We start from the raw sequence: 7,968 nt of genomic DNA, 5'->3' as shown, positions 1-7,968 counted from the left end.
TTCAAGAACTGGGGACAATAATTGTGTACAGTGAGATTTATTAACCAAGCAGTTGTTAATATTTCAAGAACTGGGGACAATAGTTGTGTACAGTGAGATTTATTAACCAAGCAGTTGTTAATAGTTCAAGAACTGGGGACAATAGTTGTGTACGGTGAGAATTAATACCCAAGGAAGTGTTTTTTGAGGAATTGTTACACTTTAAAGAAACAGGACTTTTGACTATAGGGGAGTGTTTTTTGAGGAATTGTTACACTTTAAAGAAACGGGACTTTTGACTATAGGGAAGTGTTTTTTGAGGAATTGTTACACTTAAAAGAAACAGGACTTTTGACTATAGAACAGTATAGTCAAAACATAAGTATAGTCAAAAGATAAGAAAACTGAAGATGGGTGTTTGTTGTTCAAAGGTAAAAGAAAAAATGACTGATGATGAAATAATAATGTAAGTAAGGATAAAAGAAATCCTAAATATAGAGACATGTAAAGAATTAATTAGAAATTTGATGGATATCTGACACCAGATCAATGTAAGGTTTATGTTGCCCGAGTATGGGAAACAGGACCTTTCAGTCACCTTGAATTGTGACCCCAGAGTAGTTTATGGTATGTTTTTCAGCTGTATATTATTCTGTCTCCCTCTATTCTCTTGGTTATCAATTCTAAGTGCGAATGATGATAGAAAGGAATGTAACTGCAATTGTGAATGCTCCAAGGGTGTAATTCTTGAATCTGTATGTGATGTAGTTGATCCTAGTGCCGTCACCCTTGTATCCACTGCAGTGATCTGATGCTGACGGTATTCTGTTTTTCCCTAAGAAAATTTTTCTAGCGTGTGACTAAAGACTCCAAATCCTCTTTATTTGGTAGAAACTTCCCTGATGGCACTGGCTGGGTCAGCTTGTATCCATGAAAAATATAATGATTTATGAAGTGTTTAGAAGTGGCCAGCAAGTTTACAATTTCTTCCTCTCCTGACTTTCTTCTCCCCCTCCCTCACTAGCTGGAGCCCTCTGCACGCAAAGCTCACAAGCTGAGAAGCAGGAAGCAGCTGCAGACAGAGTGACATGAAAGTCCCAGGAGGAAAGAAAAAAAAAATCTGCATAATTAGGACAGTGGGAGCGGATTAGAAACACTCCCACCAGATCAGATGATTATAACTTGGGCTTATGTTATCCATAAGCCAAAGTTGATTTTGGGAGTATAGGTACACTTTACCAAGTTGCCAGATACGGGGTCACAAGCATAAAATCCTAACAATCAGGAATATTTTTACATTACGGGGGCTATTTAAAGACAAGAGTCCCCAAATTGAGATTGCATGTTAAGGACCCCCTGGTGGCCTCCACTCTCATGGCTATAATAAACATTAGATATGTGTCAATTGTCTGTGTGCTGTGGTGCCCCTTAAAATCCACAAAACTTCAAAGCTGCCTTCAAGTTGGCGGTGAGGTTGTGGTGCGGTTACCCCTTCCTCATGCCATGAAAACCTGGCTCGGGTGATACACTCAGTACCACTCACTGCAGTCAAATCTGCAGACGCTGCGGTGCGAGGGACTGAGCGGCTGGCAAGCTGCCTGTTACATATAGCTGGACACTTTCTATGAACCCCAATTTCTCTTTGGAACAGAGGGAAGTTGACAACTGGTAATGTGGGAGCCAGTAGGAAATGCCTTTTGTCTCCCCCTTCCCTATTAAAATGGTATACCCATCATTTTATACCCTGTCACACATAGCTATCCCCTAACTCTCTATGAAGCCAAATTACACTAAACGGAAATGTGACTGCAAGAGCAGGACTCTAGTGGCTAACTTCCCCTAACATTTCATTACTACAGCACCATCACAAGATATGAAAAACTATACCTGTCATACCGTGCTAACCTGTCACACATAGCTGGCCACTTACCTCCTTTGAACCTCATATAGGATAGAACAATAAAAATCCTAGAGGGGTATCTTGATCACGTGATATGAAATGTGGTTGCCTAGCCTGAAAGTGTCATTTTGTATTAAAGACAGGAAACAGGCTCAGTGTGCAATCCCCGGAGCACTACAGGTTAATTAACCTGTAGTGCCCCGGGGATCGCACACTCTTCTCAACAATCATTGAGAAGATGCCCCGCAAGTATTTCTTTCTCTGTAACATGCACAGTAATATGATACATTTGTTACATTTTTCTTGCAGTTGATAAAAGAAAAATGTAACAAATGTATCATAATATTACTGTGCTGGAAAGTGTGTTACAAAGTAAGAGATATCATGTCATTGAAGAATAACCTGTAAAAAAAAAAAAATTAGTTACATAAACACAAAGACTCAAATTAATTTAACATTAATTTTTATATTTTTTAACACATTTTTTTAATCCAAATTTTGGCTGTCGAATCTCGTTTTTTTCGGGTCGGGTCTATCCGAATTCAAACAGCCATATTCAGGTCAAATATAAGGACAACCCAAATTCGAACACCAACACTAATTGTGAGCACTTTCCACATTTAAACGTGCTGGGTGTTGTTTCTAAATGCGCCCTAGGTGTATTTTCCCGGTAATGACTTGTATCCTTCAAGGAGGGGGATTTCCTGAAAGTTATGCGTGGTTGGGTAGATATAAATTTGGAAATATTGGGATAACCCAATAGGACATTCCAATGTCTAGATAGAATTTCCACTATTTTCCTATGTTCCGTGTTGTAAGAAATCCTACTATTCCGACTTGGGTTGTTTCTTAAAAAGATTAGGTTTGAGCGGTCCAATGACTTTGCTCTTTGATAGGCTTGTTTCAATAGCTTGTTGCTGTAGCCTCTGAGGAGTAATCTTTCTTTTAGCGCCTTGGATGCTCAAACCTAATCTGTTTAAAGATTTCAACAACCCATTCAACAACCCATGTTGGAAGATACAGTAAGAATTCTTACAACTTACAACACGGAAAATAGTGGAAATTCTATCTAGACATTGGAATGTCCTATTGGGTGATCCCAATATTTCCAAATTTATATCTACCCAACCACACATAACTTTTAGTAAATCTCCCTCTTTAAAGGATACCCTTGTAGCAAGTCATTACCGGGAAAATACACCTAAGGCGCATTTAGAAACAACACCTGGCACTTAAATGTGGAAAGTGCCAATGGATAAAAAAGCAGACATCCACAAAAATCCTTAACAACACCTATCATAAGCTGAAAAAACGAGTTGACTGCTCCTCAACTGTAGTTGTCTACCTAATCACATGTAAATGTGGATGCATTTACGTAGGCAAAACTAAAAGAGCATTTTGCAGAAGAATATATGAGCACATATACACTATCATTACAGGGATAATGTTAACACCCATAACATACTATGCATAATTTCAACAACTCATACAGCTCATTCGCAGCTTTGGAGAAAGTCTCCCCTAACTCTAGAGGGAAAGATATTGATAAGTTATTGCTCCAGATAGAGACTAGATGGATCTTGGTTTTGAACGCTACAACCCCACCAGGCTTGAATGATGTTCTCACGTTTAACCAATTTTTTAAACGTTGGAACATCACCTTTATAATCAATAGATGTACAAAAAGCACCCTGAGTACCTTTGTCACTTTGAAATCATCATTTACCATTTAAGGGTAGACTAGTGGGAATCACCTGATCTGATCACAAAGTGGCGCCAAGCATATTGGCGCAATACAATAAGTTCAGAATTACATTGAACAATTCATAATCATCTTTCTTAACTATATTAAATGTTCTTCTTACATACCAATTCTCATTTTTTCCTGTTTTTTTCTTTTTATAATTATGTTTGGTCACCGGCATATAACATACAGGATGCCTGATTTGGGGTAACACCCCTCATGCAGTTAGAATAAACTATGTATAGATCACTGATGAAACGCTTTCTCTGGAATACATTTTCCATGGGTTGTTAATATATGGTTATTTATGTACCTTTATCTACATTAATTACCTGATTGTTTTGTTATATGTTACCGTTTATATGTAGGGGACTGCCTTTTTCTATCTGCTTGCTGAGTTGTAACTTTGTAAATTGCAAATAAAGTTGTTGAAGTGTTTCCTGCCCGATAGTGGCCTTAGAAACCCCACCAGGATATAGAAAAATGCAGGAAGTACAGGGACATAGATGAGAACATGTGCTCAGCCAGGGTAGGTGCCTGCATCCCTTCCAGAACACAATGCCCCTGATTCATCAATAAAATCCGTGCTCGCTGGAAGCGCGAAAGTACGGGCGGCCATCGATCGCGGTTTACCGCGGTCCGGACTCGAGTGTGCGCGTACACTCGCCTCACTGCCAGCCGGATTCCTGCCTTCACAATAATAAGCAATACACTAAGCATCAACTATATTGTAAACACTAACTTGTATCAAAAATGTGGCTAATCTATTATGTTTTTATGTCACACTATGTATTCACCACTGATATAGAACAAATGCATACCAATATCATTCTTCAGTCAGTAATATACAATTTACATAGAGGCTTACTAACATGTTTAACTTAACATACTCATTAATGAGAGCACGGTTATCCCATGTCTACTCATTGGATCGTGAGTGGACATAGTAGTCTGATGCAAAAACACTTCATTTATGTTCGTATAATCTCTCAACCCATCATTAGTGATGTAAATTCACAGTCTGTTTATTATTCTCCCCCTGCGAGGGACGTGGGCGTATTTGGTTGAGATACTCTGGGCATACACCTAGTGGTTATCTCACTGCCCCTCCCTCGTTTGGATATACGATCTCCTTTGTATGCCCAGGACTTGCTAGATCTCAACCCATTGGGCTCCGATCATTGGCAAGTGAGGGTGGAGAATAGTACTCATCCTAGATCAGGTGCCGCCCATAAGGAGGAGTTAGTGTTTCCCTCTGTCCTCCTTCACTGTCTTTACACTAAGGGGGGAAGTAAAAATGACTTTCGTTCTCAAAAAATCACACTGCTTAGCTTTTGATGCACGTTTATTAACGTACCACTTTCTAATTACATGGAAGGGCGATTGCCCTCACAACTATGGACTTCAATGGAGTACACTGCGCATTTAGGAGTAGTAGCGCGTGCGCAGTGACACACCATTGATAATCAGTCAATTGGATTAACTGTTTAGGAGGAGCTGCAGTCAGCCCTATCCTTTAGAGATTGACTGCGGGCATCCCTATTTATCTGTATCACCAACGATAAAACAGTAAGTTTTCTTTCTACCAGCTCACTCTTATTCAGAATTTTTATGTTTTATGATATTGATATTAAAATAGGTGAAACAAATTAAATCTGCTACCTGTATATCACGAGTATCTGTTAGTAATCAAGTGTAATTTGAACAGTTCCCTTTTTTACTTACAGTATATACTGTAGATTCACCTTGTCTGGCTATTGCATATTCACTCTGGAAGTTTGAAGTCTTTTTCCTTTGGAAACTGACATGTACAGTATACACAGCCTTCTCTACTCTTTTGTTTAGAATGATATAAATAGGTATTAAAAGTCACTGGCTGTAGGAACCAGTACGCCCCCTTGTGTTCAGTTGAGGCATAACTTTGTACCAATATATATATTCCCCTCTTTTCTTTTTTAGATACTATCCTAGACACGGGTTCTATCCCCACTATTATGGTTTTAATCTTATAGACATCTGGCCCCATAATCTCTTTATATATTAAAGAGATTACATTAAAACCCAGTAATACTCAGGAACCTAAGACCTTTCTTTCATCAGTAATCATAACTAGATTACTAAAACCAACATAAAGTAAGTTAAATATCCCATTACCAAGATAAATAGGTCACTACTAGTGTATTAAATAGGAAACATCTTTATATGAACACAAACCCCTGTTCATTTCATCAGTAAAACTTCTAGGAAGAGTTCTTACCACGTTTTTAAGTGGTGTTCCTTATTTATCCACGTTTGAGCTCTACACAAAGGATACTGACAAAGTTAAGCTGCGTACACACTTCCAATTTTTATCGTTGGAAATGAACGACGAACGAACGACGAACGATCGATTGGGCAAAAATCGTTCGTAAAAAAAGTAACCAACGACGCCGACGAACGAGGTACAATATCTGCGAACGATCGTGTCGTTATCTGTATGTACAGGATCGGTGCTATACGATCGTTCGCAGATATCGTGCAGGATGGTTCGTCGTTCGTTTACCAACGATAATAATTGGAAGTGTGTATGTAGCTTGAGTCTTTTTTGTCTGACCTCCCATCTAATTAACCTTTTTAACCCATTTTTAACCAATATTACTCAATTGCTTGTAATCACCCAAAACTTTAAACAAACACATCACCCAATTAACATAACATACACAACATTGATGTATACACATGTATTTAAGTTTCACTAACCACTATGAATATGGTTTGGTTAGTTTATTATTTATGTAATCAGTGTATCAATGACTAATAGGATTATTGTTTATATCGCTTTTGTTACACCAGTACATGTCTTCTTAAATCCCCTAAGGAAGCCTATTTGGCTGAACGCGTCAGGTGCCAAGACTATCTCTTTGATGTGATTCAAAATATTGTGTTAATTTGTTAACATGAGCTGTGTGTTATAACATACTATCACAGTACCTTTATGTTAGATGAGGAACTAGTTGAGCAGATCTCTGTTTAGCTTAGGCTAAACTTATGTGAAGTAAACTTTTGTTTTCCTTATATGAATGCCTTTAAAAGCCTGTCATAGTTACATAGCAGGTTAGGTTGAAAAAAGACATATACGGTAAGTCCATCAAGTTCAACTACTAGGGAAATAAACATATCCCAGATATAAACGCAATGTACTGGACCCAGCTGAGCATTCAATTGTAAGCCATTAGACTTTCGTCAATACTGATGTCTGTCTAGCACATTTTTAGAATCATTTAAGAATTTTTTAGAGCTATTTGAGAAACTTCCCAAATTTTCTTCAGTTTTGGTGCATGTTAAGGCGATTTCCTATTGATCCCAGACCAATATTTCCCTCTCTATCATGACCTCTGTTTTCAACGCGTTGGGAGCAGTGTTTAACAAATACGCAACTTAAGCATATAGTTATATCCTGTCTCAAAACTTTATTTTCACATCACAGTTTATATAGTCAGACAACCAGGTGGAAGACAGTAGTTAGTCAGTAACAAGAAACTTAATTAACAACTTTGCTGAGCAAGATGTTTCAATGTAAGAAGATTCAAGTAAGGATGGAGCAAATATTGACCTACTGATAAGGAGGATATATCTAGTTTCGACACAACTCAATTATCTGCAAAATATAGCAAAAAATACAAAAACAACTTAAATTCAAAACTCAGCAAAAATATATTCCTTTCAGTGCAGGATGGGTAGTCTCATCAAATTATTAATTGTTTGCGAGGTGCAGGTACTTCATTATGAGGGAAAAAAAAAAAATCGTCGGTATTCTGGCATGACTTTTAAACTTCCCGCCCCCGGAATCCATCACTCCACCACATCACCGGGAAGATGTCACATCTTGCTGGGTGATGCGATTGGGAATGTTTCGCCCTGCCTCACCTCCTAGATCCACCAACGGCTGCTCGCATCACCAAGAGGATGCAAGCATCACATCTTCCGGGTGATGCGATCAGCAATAGTAAATTCCGGGGGTGATGCCAGCGGGAAAATCGCCGCTAGCATTACCCCCCGAACTTACTATTGCTGATCGTATCACCAGTTATATGTGATGCACAATGCAGAAGTCCTGCATGGTGCATCGCATCTAACTGGTTAATAATAGGCGTAGCGGCGTGGCCGGGACCCAGGGGGCATTTAAAAGCAGATTACTCGGTAATCTGCTTTTAAATTTCCAGCCCAGCCACGGCCCCTGATCAAGAGACGCCCCGGCATCACTGCAGGTTCGTTAGATCGCCACTGGAGCACAGGTAAGTGGGGCCAAGACAAGTGATCTCAGCAACTCCACTAAGGGAGAGATGGTTTCCTAGGAGATAATCCT

This window comes from Pyxicephalus adspersus, chromosome W (assembly GCF_032062135.1).
Source record: "Pyxicephalus adspersus chromosome W, UCB_Pads_2.0, whole genome shotgun sequence".
NCBI classification, from domain to species: Eukaryota; Metazoa; Chordata; class Amphibia; order Anura; family Pyxicephalidae; genus Pyxicephalus; species Pyxicephalus adspersus.
Note: the sequence above shows the minus strand (reverse complement) of the source record.